Here is a 22,478-nt window from a genome sequence, read left to right as displayed (position 1 = left end):
CAAGAATTGTAACATTCAAAAACCAGTTGGAGAACACTTCAATCTCTCTGGTCACTCGATCACAGATCTTAGAGTGGCTATACTTCAACAAAAAAGCTTCAAAAACAGACTCCAACGAGAGACTGCTGAATTGGAATTAATTTGCAAACTGGATACAATTAACTTAGGCTTGAATAGAGACTGGGAATGGATGAGTCATTACACAAAGTAAAACTATTTCCCCCTGGTATTTCTCCCTCCCACCCCACCCCCCACTGTTCCTCTGATATTCTTGTTAACTGCTGGAATTAGCCTACCTAGCTTGTCACCATGAAAGGTTTTCCTCCTTTCCCCCCCCTGCTGCTGGTGATGGCTTTTCTTAAGTGATCACTCTCCTTACAGTGTGTATGATAAACCCATTGTTTCATGTTCTCTGTGTGTGTGTATATAAATCTCTCCTCTGTTTTTTCCACCAAATGCATCCGATGAAGTGAGCTGTAGCTCACGAAAGCTTATGCTCTAATAAATTTGTTAGTCTCTAAGGTGCCACCGGTACTCCTTTTCTTTTAGCCACTGTGGCCGCCCTTCAGCCTATGGCAGAGCAGTTTGGTAATAGGCTGCCGGACTCACCACATAAGACTGTCGCAGCTTGACTGATCATGGCCCATATCCTGCAGCCCTGGCAGCCCAGGATAACCTCCCGCTGATGGCAATGGAAATTGAGCCTTTGTAACTAGCTGCTTGTACTTGAGGTCTCAGATATGAAGGAAGCTGGTGGCACACACAGCTTCATCCAACGAAGTGAAGGATGGAAGTGAAAGAACAAAGTTGGCCATCTGGGGAGCTGCTGCCATCCCATAACCACAGCTGGAAGGGAGAAGAGGCAAAACTCCCTGAAGTGCTGGGAGCAGCAGCGAGAAAAGGAAGTTTGTCAGTGAGATCAAGAGCAAGAGGGGGAGGAGAGCTCCATGGTTTGAGCATTGGCCTTCTAAATCCAGGGTTGTGAGTTCAATCCTTGAGGGAGCCCATTTCAGGATCTGGGTCAAAAATTGGGGATTGGTACTGCTTTAAGTAGGGGGTTGGAATAGATGACCTCCTGAGGTCCCTTCCAACTCTGATATTCTGGGAGTACCTGTGAAATGAAGAAGTGCTTTCTCCTCTGTGATGACACCTTGGAATCGTGTTCCTTTACGATGAGATAAAGCTTGAAAATATCCTGCTCTAATTTCAGGATGGCTCTGTAACCATAATCATTCTCTGTGGCAATTGGCCTCTAGATAGTGATCTTTGGAAGAGCTAGCTGAAGAGTCTTCCTACAAACCAGGAGATCATGGCTTGGCCTGCCAGTTCTTCCTTGCTGAACCTGGCTTGTCGGCTAGACTCCTTTTTTTGCATTTCTTCTTATAAAAATAAAAGACCTCACTGTGTAATCCTCCTACGTGCTTGTTCAAGACAAAGAGAGCCTTCTTTGTGGCGAAGTCTTGGAAAGTGGCAAATGATAAATCTGGAGCTGATGGAAAGCTTACCATGACTCAGAGTTGCGCTGAAGTTGCTGTGACTGAAACACAGAGCACTAACCACTCTATGATCAGGGCAGCTTGTGGGAAAAGCACATGTTAGAAGCCCTCTGTCAACTCAACTGTGGCTTTCTGTGCACAGAGAGCCAGCCTGCTCAAAGTCTGCAAGTTTTGTGGGAAATGGTGAACATCTGTCCTTTGGCATTTGAAAGTGTGGTCTTGGACCATCAAGGGGAACAGTTGCAACTAGAAAAGGAGGACTTGTGGCACTTTAGAGACTAACACATTTATTTGAGCATAAGCTGTCGTGAACTACAGCTCACTTCATCGGTTGCATTCAGTGGAAAATACAGTGGGGAGATTTAAATACACAGAGAACATGAAACAATGGATTTTCTCATACACACTGTAAGGAGACTGATCACTTAAGATGAGCTCTTTCCCAGCAGGAAGGAGGGGGGGAAGGAGGAATACCTTTTGTGGTGATAATCAAGGTGGGCCATTTCCAGCAGTTAACAAGAAGGTCTGAGGAACAGTGGGGGATGGGGTGGGGGGAGAAATAACATGGGGAAATAGTTTCACTTTATGGAATGACTCATCCACTCCCAGTCTCTAGTCAAGCCTAAGTTAATTTTATCCAGTTTGCAAATTAATTCCAATTCAGCAGTCTCTCCCTGGAGAAGGCTGTGAAAGGCTTTTAGCTCAGTGCATGCAGGAACCTCTTACACAGTGACTGGGGCAAGAAAGGAGCCAAGGTTGTTCTGGAAGAAGCAGGGAGATCTGGTGCCCAGACATGTGGCATGGCAGCAAACAAACCGCCTCTCCCTGCCTCTGAACAATCCACCTGGGACTAAGAGCAGCACTTGGGGGCTTTCTTCTTGCCACTTCTGCTGGCATGGGCAGGCATCCTGGAGGCCCTTCTAGAAGAGAACTGAGAAGTGAGTTTGGAAAACCAGTTTGAAAATAGGAAGCTCAGGTTTAGACTCATTCATAATATTAAAGAATTCTTCAATTCTAGTATCACAATCAATACAATTGCTTCAGTCTCATAGTTTCCCAAAGGGAAATCTTCAGTTCTCTCCAAAGGGAGTGGAGAGAAAACACTTATTCAGAGTCCAGGAGAGACGAGGCAGGTGGAGAGGCCTCCGATTATTATAATCCAGTATGGATAAATCAGGTTTATTCACCCTGTATAGGTTTCAGAGAAGCAGCCGTCTTAGTCTGTATTCGCAAAAAGAAAAGGAGTACTTGTGGCACCTTAGAGACTAACACATTTATTTGAGCACAAGCTTTCGTGAGCTAGAGCTCACTTCATCAGATGCATTCAGTGGAAAACACAGTGGTGAGATTTATATACACAGAGAACATGAAACAATGGGTGTTACCATACAAACTGTAAGGAGAGTGATCAGGTAAGGGGAGCTACTACCAGCAGCAGAGCGGGGGAGGGGAAACCTTTTTTAGTGATAATCAAGGTGGGCCATATCCAGCAGTTGACAAGAACGTCTGAGGAACAGCAGGAGGAGGGGAATAAACATGGGGAAATAGTTTTACTTTGTGTAATGACCCATCCACTCCCAGTCTTTATTCAAGCCTAAGTTAATTGTATCCAGTTTGCAAATTAATTCCAATTCAGCAGTCTCTCCTTGGAGTCTGTTTTTGAAGTTTTTTTGTTGAAGAATTGCCGCTCTTAGGTCTGTAAGCGAGTGACCAGAGAGACTGAAGTGTTCTCCGACTGGTTTTTGAATGTTATAATTCTTGATGTCTGATTTGTGTCCATTCGTTCTTTTACGTAGAGACTTTCCAGTTTGGCCAATGTACATGGCAGAGGGGCATTGCTGGCACATGATGGCATAGATCACATTGGTTGACGTGCAGATGAACCAGCCTCTGATAGTGTGGCTTATGTGATTAGGCCCTATGATGGTATCCCCTGAATAGATATGTGGACAGAGTTGGCAACGGGCTTTGTTGCAAGGATAGGTTCCTGGGTTGGTGGTTCTGTTGTGTGGTGTATGGTTGCTGGTGAGTATTTGCTTCAGGTTGTGGGGCTGTCTGTAAGCAAGGACTGGCTTGTCTCCCAAGATCTGTGAGAGTGATGGGTCGTCCTTCAGGATAGGTTGTAGATCCTTGATGATGTGTTGGAGAGGATTTAGTTGGGGCCTGAATGTGATGGCTAATGGCATTCTTTTTTTGTTTTGTTTTGTTTTTTTGTTTGTTTGGCCTATCCTGTAGTAGGTAACTTCTGGGTACTCTTTTGGCTCAGTCAATCTGTTTCTTCACTTCAGCAGGTGGGTATTGTAGTTGTAAGAACGCTTGATAGAGATCTTGTAGGTGTTTGTCTCTGTCTGAGGGGTTGGAGCATATGCGGTTGTATTGTAGAGCTTGGCTGTAGACAATGGATCATGTGGTGTGGTCTGGATGAAAGCTGGAGGCATGTAGGTAGGCACAGCGGTCAATAGGTTTCCGGTATAGGGTGGGGTTTATGTGACCATCGCTTATTAGCACCGTCACACTTGTAGAAAGCTCAGAGCTCCAAACTTCTATTCAAGCACTCCTGAATGTTGGGAAAATGTTGATCTATTTCTGAAGCTATGTGTTTAGAATACTAATAAAGTTCCTTCTAGCTAGCATCATGGATGTGCACAGCCCGCCGCAAACTTCAAAGCCGTGTCACAATCGATGATATCAACCTGTTTGTCATGCTGAACCTGCAAGGAACAAGTTTCTCAATTTTTAAGTGGCCCACGTGAGATCCCTCAAAGAGGCCTGATTTTCAGAATCAGTTCCCTTTGAAGTGTCTGTAGTTGGGTATCCCAAATCATTAGTCACATTTGAAAAACACAGGCTATAGTGCTTTAGGCTTCAGAGTGTCGCCGTGTTATTCTAGATCTATAAAAGCGGCAAAGAGTCCTGCGGCACCCCACAGACCAACAGACGCACCGGAGCATGAGCCCCCGTGGGTGAATGTCAGTATCCGACAAAGTGGGTATTCACCCACGAAAGCCCATGCTCCAACATGTCTGCCAGTCCACAAGGTGCCACAGGACTCCTCACCACCTCTATAGTGCTTTAGTTTCTTCAACAGAGAGCTTGACCTTTACGTAGCAAGTCCTATGACCCAAATTCCTAGTTTGTGGTACGGATGAAATGAAATGGAATGAAGGCAGAAAAGGGAACATTCATCACCTTTCCTATAAGAAAAGGAGTACTTGTGGCACCTTAGAGACTAACAAATTTATTAGAGCATAAGCTTTCGTGAGCTACAGCTCACTTCTTCGGATGCATTTGGTGGAAAAAACAGAGGGGAGATTGATATACACACACAGAGAACATGAAACAATGGGTTTATCATACACATTGTAAGGAGAGTGATCACTTAAGATAAGCCATCACCAGTAGCGGGGGGGGGGGGAGAAGGAGGAAAACCTTTCATGGTGACAAGCAAGGTAGGCTATTTCCAGGAGTTAACAAGAATATCTGAGGAACAGTGGGGGGTGGGGTGGGGTGAGGGGGAGAAATAACATGGGGAAAGAGTACCCAGAAGTCACCTACTACAGGACAGGCCCAACAAAGAAAACAACAGAACGCCACTAGCCATCACCTTCAGCCCACAACTAAAACCTCTCCAACGCATCATCAAGGATCTACAACCTATCCTGAAGGACGAGCCATCACTCTCACAGATCTTGGGAGACAGACCAGTCCTTGCTTACAGACAGCCCCCCAATCTGAAGCAAATACTCACCAGCAACCACACACCACACAACAGAACCACTAACCCAGGAACCTATCCTTGCAACAAAGCCCGTTGCCAACTCTGTCCACATATCTATTCAGGGGATACCATCATAGGGCCTAATCACATCAGCCACACTATCAGAGGCTCGTTCACCTGCGCATCTACCAATGTGATATATGCCATCATGTGCCAGCAATGCCCCTCTGCCATGGGATCTGATTTACTATAGTGGGATCTGATTTACTATACTGGGATCTGATTTACTATAGAAAACTCTTTCCTGGGTATCTGGCTGATGAATCTTGCCCATGTGCTCAGGGTTTGGCTGATTGCCATGTTTGGGGTCGGGAGGGAGTTTTCCTCCAGGGCAGATTGGAGAGGCCCTGGAGGTTTTTTTGCCTTCCTCTGTAGCATGGGGCATGGTTGACTGGAGGGAGGCTTCTCTGCTCCTTGAAGTTTTGAACCATGATTTGAGGACTACAATAGCTCAGACATGGGTGAGGTTTTTCATAGGAGTGGGTGGGTGACATTCTCTGGCCTGCGCTGTGCAGGAGGTCGGACTAGATGATCAGAGTGGTCCCTTCTGACCTTAGTATCTATGAATCTATGAATCTATGTACATTGGTCAAACTGGACAGTCTCTACGTAAAAGAATGAATGGACACAAATCAGACGCCAAGAATTAGAACATTTCAAAACCAGTTGGAGAACACTTCAATCTCTCTGGTCACTCGATTACAGACCTAAGAGTGGCTATCCTTCAACAAAAAAGCTTCAAAAACAGATTCCAACGATAGATTGCTGAATTGGAATTAATTTGCAAACTGGATACAATTAACTTAGGCTTGAATAGAGACTGGGAATGGATGAGTCATTACACAAAGTAAATCTATTTCCCCATGTTATTTCTCCCCCTCACCCCACCCCACCCCCCACTGTTCCTCAGATATTCTTGTTAACTCCTGGAAATAGCCTACCTTGCTTGTCACCATGAAAGGTTTTCCTCCTTCCCCCCCCCCCCCCCCCCCGCTACTGGTGATGGCTTATCTTAAGTGATCACTCTCCTTACAATGTGTATGATAAACCCATTGTTTCATGTTCTCTGTGTGTGTATATCAATCTCCCCTCTGTTTTTTCCACCAAATGCATCCGAAGAAGTGAGCTGTAGCTCACGAAAGCTTATGCTCTAATAAATTTGTTAGTCTCTAAGGTGCCACAAGTACTCCTTTTCTTATAGGAAAGGTGATGAATGTTCCCTTTTCTGCCTTCATTCCATTTCATTTCATCCGTACCACAAACTAGGAATTTGGGTCATAGGACTTGCTACGTAAAGGTCAAGCTCTCTGTTGAAGAAACTAAAGCACTATAGAGGTGGTGAGGAGTCCTGTGGCACCTTGTGGACTGGCAGACATGTTGGAGCATGGGCTTTCGTGGGTGAATACCCACTTTGTCGGATACTGACATTCACCCACGGGGGCTCATGCTCCGGTGCGTCTGTTGGTCTGTGGGGTGCCGCAGGACTCTTTGCCGCTTTTATAGATCTAGAATAACACGGTGACACTCTGAAGCCTAAAGCACTATAGCCTGTGTTTTTCAAATGTGACTAATGATTTGGGATACCCAACTACAGACACTTCAAAGGGAACTGATTCTGAAAATCAGGCCTCTTTGAGGGATCTCACGTGGGCCACTTAAAAATTGAGAAACTTGTTCCTTGCAGGTTCAGCATGACAAACAGGTTGATATCATCGATTGTGACACGGCTTTGAAGTTTGCGGCGGGCTGTGCACATCCATGATGCTAGCTAGAAGGAACTTTATTAGTATTCTAAACACATAGCTTCAGAAATAGATCAACATTTTCCCAACATTCAGGAGTGCTTGAATAGAAGTTTGGAGCTCTGAGCTTTCTACAAGTGTGACGGTGCTAATAAGCGATGGTCACATAAACCCCACCCTATACCGGAAACCTATTGACCGCTGTGCCTACCTATGCCTCCAGCTTTCATCCAGACCACACCACATGATCCATTGTCTACAGCCAAGCTCTACAATACAACCGCATATGCTCCAACCCCTCAGACAGAGACAAACACCTACAAGATCTCTATCAAGCGTTCTTACAACTACAATACCCACCTGCTGAAGTGAAGAAACAGATTGACTGAGCCAAAAGAGTACCCAGAAGTTACCTACTACAGGATAGGCCAAACAAACAAAAAAAACAAAACAAAACAAAAAAAGAATGCCATTAGCCATCACATTCAGGCCCCAACTAAATCCTCTCCAACACATCATCAAGGATCTACAACCTATCCTGAAGGACGACCCATCACTCTCACAGATCTTGGGAGACAAGCCAGTCCTTGCTTACAGACAGCCCCACAACCTGAAGCAAATACTCACCAGCAACCAGACACCACACAACAGAACCACCAACCCAGGAACCTATCCTTGCAACAAAGCCCATTGCCAACTCTGTCCACATATCTATTCAGGGGATACCATCATAGGGCCTAATCACATCAGCCACACTATCAGAGGCTGGTTCATCTGCACATCAACCAATGTGATCTATGCCATCATGTGCCAGCAATGCCCCTCTGCCATGTACATTGGCCAAACTGAAAAGTCTCTACGTAAAAGAACGAATGGACACAAATCAGACATCAAGAATTATAACATTCAAAAACCAGTCGGAGAACACTTCAGTCTCTCTGGTCACTCGCTTACAGACCTAAGAGCGGCAATTCTTCAACAAAAAAACTTCAAAAACAGACTCCAAGGAGAGATGGCTGAATTGGAATTAATTTGCAAACTGGATACAATTAACTTAGGCTTGAATAGAGACTGGGAATGGATGAGTCATTACACAAAGTAAAACTATTTCCCCATGGTATTTCTCCCTCCCACCCCACCCCCCACTGTTCCTCTGATATTCTTGTTAACTGCTGGAATTAGCCTACCTTGCTTGTAACCATGAAAGGTTTTCCTCCTTTCCCCCCCCCTGCTGCTGGTGATGGCTTATCTTAAGTGATCACTCTCCTTACAGTGTGTATGATAAACCCATTGTTTCATGTTCTCTGTGTGTGTGTATATAAATCTCTCCTCTGTTTTTTCCACCAAATGCATCCGATGAAGTGAGCTGTAGCTCACGAAAGCTTATGCTCTAATAAATTTGTTAGTCTCTAAGGTGCCACAAGTACTCCTTTTCTTTTTGCATATCTGAGGTAGAAGCGAAACTCAAACAGCTTAATGGGACTAAATCGGGGGGCCCAGATAATCTTCATCCAAGAATATTAAAGGAATTGGCACCTGAAATTGCAAGCCCATTAGCAAGAATTTGTAATGAATCTCTAAACTCAGGAGTAGTACCGAATGATTGGAGACTTGCTAATATAGTTCCTATTTTTAAGAAAGAAAAAAAAAGTGATCCGGGTAACTACAGGCCAGTTAGTTTGACATCTGTAGTATGCAAGGTCCTGGAAAAAAATTTGAAGGAGAAATTAGTTCAGGACATTGAAGTCCATGGTAAATGGGACAAAATACAAGATGGTTTTACAAAAGGTAGATCATGCCAAACCAACCTAATCTCCTTTTTTGAAAAAGGAACAGATGTTTTAGATAAAGGAAATGCAGTGGATCTAATTTACCTAGATTTCAGTAAGGCATTTGATACCGTGCCACACGGGGAATTATTAGTTAAACTGGAGAAGATGGGGATCAATATGAACATGGAAAGGTGGATAAGGAATTGGTTAAAGGGGAGACTGCAACGGGTCCTACTGAAAGGCGAAATGTCAGGTTGGAGGGAGGTTACCAGTGGAGTTCCTCAGGGGTCAGTTTGGGGACCAATCTTATTTAATCTTTTTATTCCTGACCTTGGCCCCAAAAGTGGGAGTGTGCTTATAAAGTTTGCAGATGATACAAAGCTGGGAGGTATTGCCAATTCGGAGAAGGATCGGGATATTATACAGGAGGATCTGGATGACCTTGTAAACTGGAGTAATAGTAATAGGATGAAATTTAATAGTGAGAAGTGTAAGGTTATGCATTTTGGGATTAATAACAATAATTTTAGTTATAAGTTGGGGACGCATCATTAGAAGTAACGGAAGAGGAGAAGGACCTTGGAGTATTGGTTGATCATAGGATGACTATGAGCTGCCAATGTGATATGGCTGTGAAAAAAGCTAATGCGGTTTTGGGATGCATCAGGAGAGGCATTTCCAGGAGGGATAAGGAGGTTTTCATACCATTAGACAAGGCACTGGTGAGACCTCACGTAGAATACTGGGTGCAGTTCTGGTCTCCCATGTTGAAAAAGGATGAATTCAAACTGGAGCAGGTACAGAGAAGGGCTACTAGGATGATCCGAGGAATGGAAAACTTGTCTTATGAAAGGAGACTTAAGGAGCTTGGCTTGTTTAGCCTAACTAAAAGAAGGTTGAGGGGAGATCTGATTGCTCTCTATAAATATATCAGAGCTATAAATACAGGAGAGGGAGAGGAATTATTTCAGCTCAGCACCAGTGTGGACACAAGAACAAATGGGTATAAACTGGCCACCAGGAAGTTTAGACTTGAAATCAGATGAAGGTTTTTAACCATCAGAGGAGTGAGGTTTTGGAATAGCCTTCCAAGGGAAGCAGTGGGGGCAAAAGATCTAGCTGGTTTTAAGATTCTACTTGATAAGTTTATGGAGGAGATTGTATGATGGGATAATGGGATTATGGTAAGTAATTGATCTTTAAATATTCAGGGGAAATAGGATTAATCCCCTGAGATGGGATATTATATGGATGGGATCTGAGTTACCCAGGAAAGAATTTTCTGTAGTATCTGGCTGGTGAATCTTGCCCATATGCTCAGGGTTTAGCTGATTGCCATATTTGGGTTGGGAAGGAATTTTCCTCCAGGGCAGATTGGAGAGGCCCTGGAGGTTTTTCGCCTTCCTCTGTAGCATGGGGCATGGTTGACTTGAGGGAGGCTTCTCTGCTCCTTGAAGTCTTTAAACCATGATTGAAGGACTTCAATAGCTCAGATATGGGTGAGGTTTTTCATAGGAGTGGGTGGGTGAGATTCTGTGGCCTGTGCTGTGCAGGAGGTCGGATTCCTCTTGTCATCTTTTGGTCAATCTTTTTTGTTAATGGAGAAGCCCGCCTTTGACTAGCCATACATATGCTTGCAAAAGAAACAGGTCTTTTTGCTGAGAAGTGTTGAAAGGAGGCATCGGATGAACATGGAAACAAGGTGAAGGTTGCTGTAACTCATCTTGCATGCACGGCTGTTGAATCTGGGCTGCCTCTTACAATACTGCGCTAATGACAAGTAGCTAAACCCCTCCAGGTGCTGTGACCACTTGGCCAACAACATGCAGCGACACACTATGGACACACTATGGTCCATGTTAGAAAGCTTTCCCTCAACCCTCCCATTTCCCTAGTTCTTGTGACGCAAGCAGCAAAAGGCCAGAAGTCCAAAGCGCAGACAATGTGATGTTTATTGGGGTTAGTTTCCAAGCAAGCATATTTCCGAGCCCTTCACACCAGTTGGGCTTATCTCTATACGCCGATAAAGTCTGTTCCCCGGTGTTCCCTTCCAAGCTCTCATGCCACGGAGCATTTACCCTGTATCACCCTTCCCAGGTCTGATGCCGCAGAGCCTTGCCTGTGTCCCTGTTTCCCGTTCCCCCCCTTTAGCAAGCATGGTTTCAATTTCCTCTCCACTTCCTGTTTGACCCCAGTTTATATAATAATATTCTCAGCTATACCTTAACCAATCGTTTTACTGAAATTTAACTAACCAATCCTAACATATTGTAACATAATTCTCTAACCAATTATATCCCACTACCTTAATTAACTTACATCTAGCAAAATTAATTATACAACAGACAGAAACAATTAGAGAACCAGACACATTAACAATAGAAAACTGGGGGGCATAAAGATAAAACATACAGAAATGATGGTTTCACAACCACAACCATTGATAAGTGATTTCTTGCCAGACAGGATGCTGGCAAACTAAGTTTTCTTTACCCATTTTAAGATTCGTTTCTTTATCTAGTGATGATGGGCACTATCTGGACAGGATCGTCTTCCTAACAGCTCAATACCAGTGTGTCAGGTTTGGGATGTGACAATGTGACTGTACGCTTCCCAGCTTATGGCTGCCCCTGCTGCTTAGCTAAAGGCCTTAGTCTAAGAACAAAGCCTCCAGCTATCCTAGTGAGAGAAGGCCCGTACATAGGTGGACTGTGATTTTGATTTTGATTCTTCATTTTTATACCCCTGTAACTAGCTAAGTGATAAAAATACACCTAAGTGCTATAGCAGTCTCACATGTACATAGAGTGAGACCAGAGCTGGCTCCAGTTCGCACTGTGGATGCTCACACACAAAGACAACAGCAATGACAACACACTAACGTTTCTGTAGTTGACAGGATTTGAACCTGCGTGGGGGCGACCCCCACAAGGGATTTCAAATCCATCGTCTTAACCACTCAGCCACAGCTACTTGATGGATAGCCACACCATGACTCTGTTCTCACAGAATTGTCACTTCAAATTGCTTGCTCAGACCAGCTTCCCCAGCACAAGCGTGTCCATGGCTGAACAGCAAGAATTTCTGCCCCTTTCTCTTCCGTCTGGAGCATGATTAGAGTGTGTTTGTGGTTAATGACATTGCAATAGATTGTTGTTCATTCCCCACTTTGACAAGTCAGACAGTCCCTTTCCTATTCAAATCTCCAGCATATCATTCCAATAACAGGGGTCAGGATTTCTCTGGGGCACTATCAGGGATGCAGGTAGCTACATCTCCTCTGTTTGACTATTGCCATTGCAGAAGAGAAGGTTTCAATGGAATTGAATGCCCTGGCTCAGCCAAGAGACACAGGGAGGTTTTCCTGTTCATGGATCTGTGCAAAGGAAATTGTGTCTCTGTGTGAAATTGAGGAGGGAAATGAATCATTCACATGGTGGCACAATGCCCTGAGGAATGTGGGTGAGGGACTTCGGCTGAGAAATGATTTAACAGGGGTTTGTATCAATTTCTTACCCTGATTAAAAACTATGGCTAAAAGGCAGCCATTGTTGTTAGTACTTGTACCTGTGTAGGGACACCCAGATGGGTATCAAGTCCATTGCCTTAACCAGGGGTATTTGATTATTTTATCAAGATCCAAATTTCTTGGTCAAGATATAGTCATGGTCTAGATTCCAGAGAAAATAATACGCTGATGATAATAAGAAGTATATAAAATTTTTGCAGTCACTATGGGCATAACTGTGATGATTGTGTCATGTTTCACTCTATAACTTGTGCCACTGCCTTTCCCTTTAGCCTTGTTGTTTACCAAGGGTAAAACTAAACATCTCTTCAGATACAAGGGAGTGTTTATGTTCATTCCTGCTAGCTCACAAGGGTTTGATGTAGCTGCTTTCAATCCTCCAGCTCTTCCGGGACAAGGAACAATTCAGGCTGTCACTGAACTGAAGGAGGGAGATCATTTTTTGATAGGGAGAGGGATGCCTCCTCTTAAAGGTGTTTGTCTGGCTGGCAGCTCTGGTTCCCAGATCTCTCCTGAGGGAAGAAAGTTTTGATGCAAAATACTAAAACTTTTAAGGGAGAGGAGAGAAAGTCAATGGACACATGATGGGGCCGGTCTGAACCACAACATGGTTCTTTTATGTGGGATGACTCTGAACACTGACTGATCTCCACTCCCTTGGATTTGAAGAGATGTTTAGTTTTGCACTTGGTAAACTACAAGGCTGAAGCAATTTTATGGATGGTGACACTATGATTGAAGGGTTATTTAATGTTGTAAAAATTGGTAAAAACACTTAGCTTAAACTTGAGCTGCCTGTTATTAAAAGCTGGTTTCCCCACATCAGTTCCATAAGCTTTTCTAGTATTGCCCTGAGTTGTCTCATGCCTTGGTGGGAAGTAAAGGGAATTGTCCCGTGCTGCCCTTGGCTCCAAGCTGATTTATCCAGGGAGGGGACGTGGAATTGATTTGTTTGCTGTTGAGAAGGGAACCAGGCCAGTTCTCAGGGAACAAGAACTCCCAGCATCTTCCCAGCCCAACCCAGGCTGGTGCCCTGTCCCAGCCTCTGTTCCCCTGGGGGCCCTGCATGTCTGACTCTAGAGCATGCAGGGAGTAGCAACTGAGGCAGAGAACAGTCTGGGCTGGGCAGATGCTAGGACCATAGCACCAGAGGCCTGTACTGTCTCCCTCCCCAGCAGCAAACAATCAGTTCCCACCCCCACCCTGGGACAGCAGCCTGGAGCTAAGGGCAACACCCAGTGGGGGTTTCTCTTTTTGCCCCTACTGGGGTGAGCAGGGACCTGGGGTGTTTTTAGCAGAGTCCGTTGGAACTGAATTGGGGAACCAGCTTTGAATAAGTTTCAGAGTAGCAGCCATGTTAATCTGTATTCGCAAAAAGAAAAGGAGGACTTGTGGCACCTTAGAGACTAACAAATTTATTTGAGCATAAGCTTTTGTGAGCTACAGCTCACTTCATCGGATGCATCTTTTAATAACAGGCAGCTCAGGTTCACACTAATTTTGTTACAATTTTCTTTATAACGTAAAAAAAAAATTCAAAAGTAAACAGGCAACAATTATTGGAACTCTTTTCTGCTAGTGTTCCCTGCCATAGAAAGAAATGGCTTTGTGACTTTTCATGATATGGGAGTCAGGTTCCCTCACTGTTCAGAATCAATGTGCACAGAAGCCTGTTGTTTCATTTCTTAAGTTCTTCTGCCCTCGTGTGGCCATTTCCTTCCCCTCCCTCCTGTCCAAAGCGCAGAGCTCAATTCCTCCAGGGAGAGAAGGACAGCTTTCTTCTTTCCTTCCTAAACAGCCCCTTTCCTTGGATTACCCTTTGCTGGGATCTGGATGGGGAACAGCCGTTTCTGAGGATTCATTTAACACCATGTTGGGTGCTGAGATATAGATTTTACAGCCAGACTAGATCACTATGTACATCTGCTCTGACCTGATTCCGTCTATGTACAAAGAGAAAAGGAGGACTTGTGGCACCTGGAGACTAATAAATTTATTTGAGCATAAGCTTTCATGAGCTACAGCTCACGATGCATCCAATGAAGTGGGCTGTAGCTCACGAAAGCTTATGCTCAAATAAATTTGTTAGTCTCTAAGGTGCCACAAGTACTCCTTTTCTTTTTGCGAATACAGACTAACACGGCTGCTACTCTGAAACCTGTCTATGTACATCAGCTGTGACAAAGGAGCTCTGCGTTTCTGGTCTAAATGGAATTATTTGGGCATTAATTCTATCGGGATGAAGGGGCTCTAGTTACCTGTGCCCTGTACCTCTAAGGGATTGGGGCAATGCTGGAGAGATTGAAGGGCATGGAGCTGGGGAGCAGTGCGTGCTCCAAGGAAAGTTGTTGCTATCCTCTGGTAACAGAGAGCAGGTATGGTGATTTTGTAAGCCGTGGTGTTTGTGTATATATATAAAGTGTACTAAATCTCCAGGTTCAAACCCATCCCTTGTCTGGGCTATCCAATGCACTCTTTGTTGAGTGTATAGCTCCGTGATTGAACATTTGCCTGCCTGGCAATGGGTTCCTCCTTCAAATCCCAGTGCTTCTGTTTATAAACTTTTTTGAATGAAAATTGATTTCCTTACCCCTCTCCAGTATGATCAGGAATGATGCTTGTAATAAATTTAAAAACTCAGCATTTTACTATGCAAATGTAAAAAAACTTAGCAAACCTGTCCATCAGCTGAAATCCGTTCCAGTCCTCGACATCTCTAAGAGGGACACTGTATTTGAAGCATGTGGGACACCTCTGTGATGATGATCGGTTGAAAAATGCTGGATTCAATGAAAGATGAGACCACTGGAGGGGAATATAAACGGCAGCGCCACACAGGGTCATAATACTCACATATGGGGCTTCACTGTCACTACCCTTCTGTGTTCCATCATTTATATCCTAGAGAATCACATCCTCCCCATTCCCACACACTGTCAAACAAAATCTTTTCCCCTTGACCCAGTGCAACCCTACTGTAAGGGGACTGTTGCCCCCTTACTAACATTTAGTGCGGGTGTTTCAGTTGCTAGCTCCCAGTACTCAAAAGGAAGGGTCGATGGGGAATCAGGACCCTGAGCCTGACAGTCCCCAGGAACAATGGGGAGAGGCCAATGCTCCAGGTCAGCCTGAATGACAGGGCGGGCAGGCTAATCAGGGAGTCAGGAGGCCAGGGAGGTCCTGTCCTCCGTGTGAGCTGGAATTGCCTGGGTCAGACAGAGTGGGGCTGAGCTAAGGAGAAAGCAGGGGCCCGATCTTAGCTGGGGAGCAGAGCTGTGCGAGATCCAGAGGGACCAGAAAAGCAGCCCAGAGAGAGCAGCCCCTGTCCTGGGAGCAGAGCTGCAGCCCCAAAGCCAGAGGCACAGCCCAGAGAGAGCAGCCTTGCCCTGGGAGCAGAGCTGCAGCAACTAGAGCCAGAGGGGCCAGAAAAGCAGCCCACGAAGCAGGTCAGTGGTGAGAGCAGAGTCACAGAAGCAGCCTGCAGAGCAGACCTGTCCTGGGAGGAGAGTTGCAGTAACCAGAACCAGAGGGGCCAGAGAAATAGCTCGGGGAGCTGGAGGCAGAGCAGCAGCCCTGCTGAGGCAGAGTGGAGCTGGAGCTGGGGCTGAGCAGTCTGGAGCTGGGTGTCATGAGCAGCTAGGGAGAGCGAGGTGGGACCCTGGGCAGTGGGCCCAGCACAGGGAGACGCCTCAGCCAGGAGGCTCTGCAGGCCAGACTCGAAGGGGGATTGGTAACCCCGATAGTCCTCAGAGGAGTGGGGGTGGGGCTTGGGCGGAGCAGGGGCGGGGGCTATGGAGAAGACGTGGAGCAGGGGCTGGAGCAGCACACAGTTGCACAGGACACCAGGAAATTTGCAGCTGCGTACTTTGTGTATGGGTAAGGATGGTGACACTAGGATTGAAGGATTATTTAGTGCTATAGTGAATTGTAAAACACAAACAAACCCAGTTAGCTTAAATTAGGGCTGCTGGTTATTAAAGGCTGGTTTCCCCACATCAGTTCCAAAAGTTCTTCTAGAAACGCCCTGGGTTCCCTCATGCCTTGGTGGGAAGTAAAGGGAATTGTCCAGTGCTGCCCTTAGCTCCAAGATGATTTATCCAGGGAGGGGACGTGGAATTGATTTGTTTGCTGTTGAGAAGGGAGCCAGGCCAGTTTTCAGGGAACGAGAACTCCCAGCATCTTCCCAGCCCAACCCAGGCTGGTGCCCTGTCCCAGCCTCTGTTCCCCTGGGGGCCCTGCATGTCTGACTCTAGAGCATGCAGGGAGTAGCAGCTGAGGCAGAGAACAGTCTGGGCTGGGCAGATGCTAGGACCATAGCACCAGAGGCCTATACTGCCTCCCTCCCCAGCAGCAAACAATCAGTCCCCACCCCCACCCTGGGACAGCAGCCTGGAGCTAAGGGCAACACCCAGTGGGGGTTTCTCTTTTTGCCCCTACTGGGGTGAGCAGGGACCTGGGGGTGTTTCTAGCAGAGTCGTTGGAACTGAATTGGGGAACCAGCTTTTAATAACAGGCTGCTCAAGTTCAGACAAATTTTGTTGCAAATTTATTTATAATATAAAAAAATTCATAAGTAAAAGGGCAGGAATTATTGGAACTCTTTTCTGCTAGTGTTCCCTGCCATAGAAAGAAATGGCTTTTTGGCTTTTCATGATATGGGACTCAGATTCGTTTGCTATTCAGAATCAATGTACACACAAGCCTGTTGTGTTTCATTTCTTAGGTTCTGGTGCCATCATATGTCCATTTCCTTTCCCTCCTTTCTGTGCAAAGCGCTGGTATTTTGCACAGTAAAGGTATTTCCTCAGGAGGGAAGGGGAGCTGCATTCATTTAATGAGCAATCACTAGAAAATGAAAATAAGAACAGCCACACTATGTCAGACCAATGGTCCAGCTAACCAGTATCCTGTCTTCTGACAGTGGCCAATGCTAGGTACTTCTGAGGGAATGACCAGAACAGGGACTCATCAAGTGATCCATCCCCTGTCGCCCATTCCCAGTTTCTGGTGACAGATTAAAGCCATTAGATGAGGCCTCCATCCCTCAGAGAAATCATCTCCCTTCTTCAGTTAAGGGACATCCTGGATCTTTCCTTATCCCTGAAGAGACCAAGGGTTGGAATCTGCTGTATCCAACCTTTTCTTTACATAGCAGGAAGAAACACAAAGAGTTCCTTTAGGAGGAGTTGTCTCCTTCCTTTGCAGGTTAGATTTTTCTATGATTTTTCTTCCTCCCACACTTTTCATCATGCTTGGAGCCTGACTCAGTTCAGAGCTGAAATGCTGCCTCCATGAACACATTCAAGAAAATGTCTGTGCTATGGACAGAAATGGGATTCAGACCCCCTTCTCTACAGGAAGCTGTAGCTTAAATATATTGAAATACATTGTGCGACCCTCTGGGTAGGTGGGAAAAGAGAAGCCAGCTCAGCACATGATGAAACTGGAGCCTAAATCCTCCGAGGAGAGGAAGACATCTTTCTTCTCTTTCTCCTAAACAGCCCCCTTCCTTGGATAACCCTTTGCTGGGATCAGGATGGGGAACAGCCGTTTCTGAGGATTAATTTGCCATGATATTTAGTGTTGATTCATAGATTTTGCAGCCAGACTAGATCACTATGTACATCCAGTCTGACCTCGTTCGTAACAGAGTCCAAAGAATTTTCCCCAGTGACTCCTACATCCATCTCCACATCTTCTGATTGAATGAGCACAGTTCATTCAGAAAGTCATAATGTTTGGATGTAAAAGGTGTGAAGTGATGGGAAAATTGGCCCTTCCTCCTAGTTTAAATTCTTTAACTCCTACATCTAGACAATAATACTCAGCTCTTTACTGGCCATAAATGAAACCCGGTTCTCACTAGGGTTGATGGAAGAGGTTTTTCCGTACCATCAGCATGGTTGAGTGGTCTAAGGCACAAGACTCTATATCTCAAGTCAGTGTTCTGGTCTCTATATAGAGATGTCTGTTTAAATCACACTCCTGATACAACCTTTGAGTCTAGCTCAAAAAATTGCCTCATTTCAATCAGCTTCGTCACATGGAGACACAGTAGCTGGAGAAAGCCTAGTATGGCTGACAAAAATCTGTGTGCATGCATTCCCAAGTGGTTAGAATTTTGTGCTCTTACTCTCAATTCCCAGTTGCGGAAGGACGCTTTCTAACAAAAATTTGCTTTCCATTCTTCACTTGCAAGTCAAACAAAAAATACAATATTCCCCTCACCCCAACTCCCCATCCTTCTTCATGCTGCTGGAAAACGCTGTACCTTAAAGCCCAGGCTCTATGCCCTTTTATAGAACTAGATCTGCTTTTTTCCCCTGATTAATTGTATCGGGTTTCTCAGCTTTGGCTGCCCCCTGTTTGTCAACTCTGTGCAGGCAGGAAGCAACCAAAGTGCTGATTTCCTGGCGCATTGGTTACGGGATCATGGTGTTTGCACAGCGTCTGCATGTCCATCTTTCATCTCCTTGTCCTCCTCAGTAAGCCGAACCCTTTCCCACAAATAGTTTAATCAGAAACTGTAGTGACCTAAGGACCTGCAGGTTTCCCTCCCTCATCTTTATTTTACTGCATTTCAGTGTTTTGTCTGATTGTCACTGGAAGCTGTCAGGGAAATGTCCATGAAAAAGTAGAGTGGATGTGAGCTTTGTTGGTTGTGAGATTTGTCTGTGTTTTGTGTCATTGTGAGATGCGCAAATTGGAGGTGCCTTTGCAGCATTTGTGATGATTGTTTGAGTTAAAACATAAGTTCTTGGTGCCCTTTGCTTCCCTGTTCTTCAAAGGGACACCAGCTGATGTAGTGGCTACTGAGAGAGCCTTCAAAAAAGGGCCCCAAAAGTGACAGTAACTGGTTTCTGTAGTGTAGTGGTTATCACATTTGCCTAACACGCAAAAGGTACCTGGTCCAAAACCAGGCAGAAACAGTGCTGCTTTCTCTCTTGTGGCTCCTGTTGTCTTCTTTCCATCCAACTCCATTCTCAACATCCATCCATAGCTTCTATGCTTTCTTCCTTGTTATTTTTTTCCTTTCATGAAACTTTAAGTTCAAAAGGAGAATGTTATCCTGCATGTCGAGGGACGGAATAGACCATCATTTGGGAGATTGCCAGCTACATAACAAATCTGAGCATAGAAGAATCCCAACCCTATGTCCTGCATATTTACCTCCCAGCCAGCAGTTTCCCCCTCGCTTTTGTTTATTCTGAGCTAACCACAAACAGCCTCGTGTACCCGTTCCATGTCAGAAAAATCAATTTCCTGATTATCACATTTCCCCTCCTTTCCTGGCTATGCAGGGTTGGGGTGTAAGGAATCAGAACATAATAACTGGAAATCACTAACCCATCCTTTTAACATACAATATCACTTTTCCCTTTCTAAAAAACATTTTTCCCATAATATTTTTTAACACTCAACAGCTTGTTCATCTTCAAACCATGTTAAGACAAGCTCTGGGCTACAAATTTCCTTACTGTTCCCTTGATATTTTTAGCACAGTAAATTGATATAAAAGAAACAGAAAACAAAACAATTTCCAATATTATAAATTGAGGACACGTCTTTTTTTAAAAAAGTTTTAATGCCATTTTGTTTTACTCTCAGGCCAGTTTTTATAAATCAATCACAAATGCATTAACGAGGAATACAGTGTGACCCAGTCGATAGGCAGAGAGCTGACTCCATCCGCAGCCTGAAACAACCTCTGTGACAATAAAGAGGGCTGGGAAGGATATGACACGGAAGTACTTATATGCCCAATGCAGAGCTGGCAGCAATGTAGGAAGAAGTAGAGAAGCTACAGATCGCTGAAGGGGACAGTGAGCTCCTGAAGGGTTATTTTTCCCCTCTCTTAGCTAGGCTAGAATAGAAGAGGAGAAAATTCTCTCTCACTCTCGGAGGATGATGAAAATGTCAATTTGTCCTCTCTTTCTGTTCCACTAAAGCTCAGAGACAGGAGGAGACATTTGCTGCCTAAGAGCCTTGAGAGAGCAAGGCTAGGGAGCAGGCAAAGCTAAGGGCCCCGTTACACGGAATCTAATTCCTATCAGCTCGTGTGAGGTGCTATCAAAACCCCTCCCTGAGTTTCTAGGATAGAGTTAGGATTGGCTCCATGTGTTTTCCTGGAAGAGCCTCTAGGTAGGAGGAAGAAGAAGCAGAGAGGGTTGTGATGGGCCTAAATAAAAGCAGACAAGGATTGTACTTCTTGGGGTTTGTTTGCGTTGCTTTTGTGATCCTGGTGGAGGAAGCTGACGCATCATTTGAGTTTGTGTCAATGCCTTTGGTTAGGCTCAGTTTGTGACCCTGAGCACAGGGGATCCTTCACCCTCTGTTCTTGTCCCCTCAGGGAAATTGAGAATGGACCAGGTTCCAAAATTAGTCAGAGTAGCTGGCGAAAACCTAGTACAGGTAATAAAAAACCACCCTCCGTGGTGGTCTAATCTAGTGGTTCAATTTCAGTGCTTTCACCACCGTGAGCTGAGTTTGATTTCCAGCCAGGAAATTCAGCTTTTCAACACATATCATCACTTCTTGTCCCCTCAACTCATACTTCATCATGCTCAGATGGGTTTTGGAGACTACGTGAAACTCAAATGGCCTCAGAACAGAGCATAGGCATGTTCCGATTGTGGACCTTTCATACAAGTAGAGCTGTGCAAATCATTTATTTCCTTGCTTGCTAGCTAGTCTAACCTATATAATAATAATAATAATAATAATAATCCAGGTTGACCCAAGATTAATTTTTTTCAGTTTTCTTGTTGAAACAAAATTAAAAAAAAAACATTTTTGGTCCACCAAAATATTTCAGTAAATAAAATATTCATCCAAAAACCATTCACCCAGCTCCATAGACTAGTCTTCAGAATTAACCAGCTGGAGAGAAGGATCAGTAGCCTCTTCCATTCCTGAAGTCTAGCTGCTGAAGGGTGGGATGGATCAGAAAATAACAACTGGAAATTTCTAAGCCAGCCTTTCAACACACACAACACCACTTTTCCCTTTTGAAATAACATTATTTCCTTAGCCCTTTTTCACATCAACCTCTTGTTCTTCTTCAAATGATGTTACCGCAAGCTCTGAGATACTAATTTCCTTACTGCGCCCTTCACATTTTTAAAAACAACAAGGAGTCCTTGTGGCACATTAAAGACTAGCAAATTTATTTGGGCATAAACTTTTGTGGGCTATAACCCACTTCATCAGATGCATGGAGTGGAAAATACAGTAGGCAGGTATAAATACACAGCACATGAAAAGATGGGAGTTACCTTACAGAGTGTGTGTGTGTGGGGGGGGTCAGTGCTAACAAGTCCAGTTCAATTAGGGTGGATGTGGCCCATTTCCAACCGTTGACAAGAAGATGTGAGTATCAACAGAGGGAAAATTATTTTTGTAGTGATTTGGCCACTCCCAGTCTTTATTCAGGCCTAATTTGATGGTGTAAAGTTTGCAAATTAATTCCAGTTCTGCAGTTTCTCGTTGAACTCTGTTTTTGAAGGTTTTTTTTTAAAAAAATGGCCACTTTTAAGTCTGTTATTGAGTGTCCAGGGAGATTGAAATGCTCTCCTACTGGTTTTTGAATGTTACAATTCTCGATGTCTGATTTGTGTCCATTTACTCTTTTGCATAGAGACTATCTGGTTTGTCCAATGTACATGGGAGAGGGGCATTGCTGGCACATGATGGTATCTCTCAGGGGGAGGGATAAGTCAGAGTTTGAGCATTGGCCTGCTAAACCCAGGGTTGTGAGTTCAATTCTTGAGGGGGCCATTTAGGGATCTGGGGCAAAAATTGGGGATTGGTCCTGCTTTGAGCAGGGGGTGGGACTAGATGATGACCTGAGGTCCCTTCCAACCCTGATATTCTATGACCATGTTGGTAGATGTGCAAGTGAACAAGAGATGGTGTGGCTGATGTGGTTAGGTCTTATGATGGTGTCCCTTGAATATGTGGAAATGTCAGTTTGTTCTCTCTTCCTCTTCTATCTAAGCTAAGAGGAAGAGACATTTCCTGCATAAGACTGTTGAGAGGCAAGAAAGTGCATTTCATTTTGGACTCACCATATAAACAAAAAAGTACACTTAAGGTAGTAAGATCAAACCCCCAATACAGAGCTCAAACCCATGACCCTGAGACTAAGAGTCTCATACTCTA

At 44.7% G+C, this 22,478-nt stretch overlaps 2 protein-coding genes, 1 non-coding gene and 1 pseudogene across 5 annotated transcripts in view; 2 read left to right on the top strand and 2 right to left on the bottom strand.

The window, feature by feature from the left end:
- The window catches only part of LOC119849428 (zinc finger protein OZF-like), a 776,365-nt gene that overhangs the window by 117,495 nt on the left and 636,392 nt on the right, over positions 1–22,478 (bottom strand). The window lies entirely within an intron of this gene.
- LOC119849371 overlaps positions 1–22,478 on the top strand; it is a 1,398,949-nt pseudogene that overhangs the window by 771,176 nt on the left and 605,295 nt on the right.
- The window catches only part of LOC119849376 (zinc finger protein 420-like), a 3,142,523-nt gene that overhangs the window by 2,719,987 nt on the left and 400,058 nt on the right, over positions 1–22,478 (bottom strand). The window lies entirely within an intron of this gene.
- TRNAV-AAC lies at positions 19,174–19,246 on the top strand. Its single transcript has one exon. It is a non-coding gene; the product is annotated as a tRNA-Val (tRNA).

This window comes from Dermochelys coriacea, chromosome 28 (assembly GCF_009764565.3).
Source record: "Dermochelys coriacea isolate rDerCor1 chromosome 28, rDerCor1.pri.v4, whole genome shotgun sequence".
Lineage (NCBI taxonomy): Eukaryota > Metazoa > Chordata > Testudines > Dermochelyidae > Dermochelys > Dermochelys coriacea.
This window is presented reverse-complemented; position numbering and strand designations above follow the sequence as displayed.